The sequence below is a fragment of the Triticum aestivum genome, chromosome 6A (genome assembly GCF_018294505.1).
Source record: "Triticum aestivum cultivar Chinese Spring chromosome 6A, IWGSC CS RefSeq v2.1, whole genome shotgun sequence".
Lineage (NCBI taxonomy): Eukaryota > Viridiplantae > Streptophyta > Magnoliopsida > Poales > Poaceae > Triticum > Triticum aestivum.
Window position 1 is genome coordinate 538,458,117 of NC_057809.1, and position 2,422 is coordinate 538,460,538.

Consider the following 2,422-nt stretch of genomic DNA (forward strand, 5'->3'; position numbering starts at 1 on the left):
GAGAGAGAGATGAAACCATCTAGCTACTAACTACGGACCCGAAGGTCTACAAAGAACTACTCACGCATCATTGGAGAGGCACCAATGGAGGTGGTGAACCCCATCCGAGATGGTGTCTAGGTTGGATCTGGTGGTTCTGGACTCTGCGGCGGCTGGATGAATATTTCGTCGATGCCTCTAGGCTTTCTGGAATATTGGGGTATTTATAGAGCAAAGAGGCGGTCCGGGGGGCACACGAGGTGGGCACAACCCACCAGGGCGCGCCCTGGTGGGTTGTGCCCCCCTCGGGGCACCCCCGAGGCGCAGCCAGGGCCCGTTGTGTTCCTTTTGGCCCATAAAAATTCTCCGTAAAGTTTCGAGGCGTTTGGACTCCGTTTGATATTAATTTTCTGCGATGTAAAAACATGGATTTTCAAGATGGAACAATAAAAAATTATAGATACGTTGGAGACGTATGATTGGAGACTTCATATCTGTCGACCCGGGCATGAGCTTGGAAAACCATTTTCAGCTCTTGGAATATCTCATATGCTCCGTGTTGCTCAAAACGCTTTTGGAGCCCCGGTTCTAAGTTGTAAAGCATGCCGCACTGAACCAAGGAGTAATAATCACTAATTGACTGCCAGGCGTTCATAACGTCTTGAGTTGCTGGGAAAATGGTTGTGTCACCTAGCGGTACTTCAAGGACATATGCTTTCTTGGCAGCTATGAGGATGATCCTCAAGTGACGGACCCAGTCCGTATAGTTGCTACCCTCGTCTTTCAGCTTGGTTTTCTCTAGGAATGCGTTGAAGTTGAGGGCAACATTAGCGTGGGCTATTTGATCTACAAGACATATTGTAAAGATATTTTTAGACTAAGTTCATGATAATTAAGTTCATCTAATCAAATTATTTAATGAACTCCCACTCAGATAGACATCCCTCTAGTCATCTAAGTGATACATGATCCGAATCGACTAGGCTGTGTCCGATCATCACGTGAGACGGACTAGTCATCAACGGTGAACATGTCCATGTTGATCCCATCTACTATACGACTCATGTTCGACCTTTCGGTCTCTCGTGTTCCTACGCCATGTATGTACATGCTAGGCTTGTCAAGTCAACCTAACTGTTTCGCATGTGTAAATCTGGCTTACACCCGTTGTATGCGAACGTTAGAATTGATACGTCTCCAACGTATCTATAATTTTTTATTATTCCATGCTATTATATTATCCATCTTGGATGTTTTATATGCATTTATATGCTATTTTATATGATTTTTGGGACTAACCTATTAACCTAGAGCCCAGTGTCAGTTTCTGTTTTTTCCTTGTTTTTGAGTTATACAGAAAAGGAATACCAAACGGAGTCCAATTGACGTGCCAATTTTTGATGATTTTTTATGGACCAAAAGAAGCCCCCGGAGTAAAAGAGTTGGGCCAGAAGAGTCTTGAGCCATCCACGTGGGTGGAGGGCGCGCCCCCTGCCTCGTGGATGACTCGGAGACCCCCCCTGACGTGAGATCGACGCCAAAATTTCCTATAAATACAGAAACCCCCGAAAAGAAACCTAGATCGGGAGTTCCGCCGCCGCAAGCCTCTGTAGCCACCAAAAACCAATCAGGACATTGTTCCGGCACCCTGCCGGAGGGGGGAATCAGCACCGGTGGCCATCTTCATCATACCGACGCTCTCCATGACGAGGAGGGAGTAGTTCACCCTTGGGGCTGAGAGTATGTACCAGTAGCTATGTGTTTGATCTCTCTCTCTCTCTTGTGTTCTTGATGTGGCACGATCTTGATGTAACGCGAGCTTTGCTATTATAGTTGGATCTCATGATGTTTCTTCCCCTCTATTTTCTTGTGAGAATATAGTTTTCCCTTTGAAGTTATCTTATCGGATTGAGTCTTTAAGGATTTGAGAACACTTGATGTATGTCTTGCGTGGGATACCTGTGGTGACAATGGGGTATTCTATTGATTCGCTTGATGTATGTTTTGGTGATCAACTTGCGGGTTCCGTGACCTTGGGAATCTATGCATAGGGGTTGGCACACATTTTTGTCTTGACTCTCCGGTAGAAACTTTGGGGCACTCTTTGAAGTTCTTTGTGTTGGTTGAATAGATGAATATGAGATTGTGTGATGCATATCGTATAATCATACCCGCAGATACTTGAGGTGACATTGGAGTATGTAGGTGAAGGATTTTGGTTGATTTGTGTCTTAAGGTGTTATTTTACTATGAACTCTAGGGTTGTTTGTGACACTTATAGGAATACCCAATGGATTGATCGGAAAGAATAACTTTGAGGTGGTTTCGTACCCTACAATAATCTCTTCGTTTGTTCTCCACTATTAGTGACTTTGGAGTGACTCTTTGTTCCATATTGGATAGTTATATGATCTAATTATGTTATCCTTGTTGAGAGAACTTG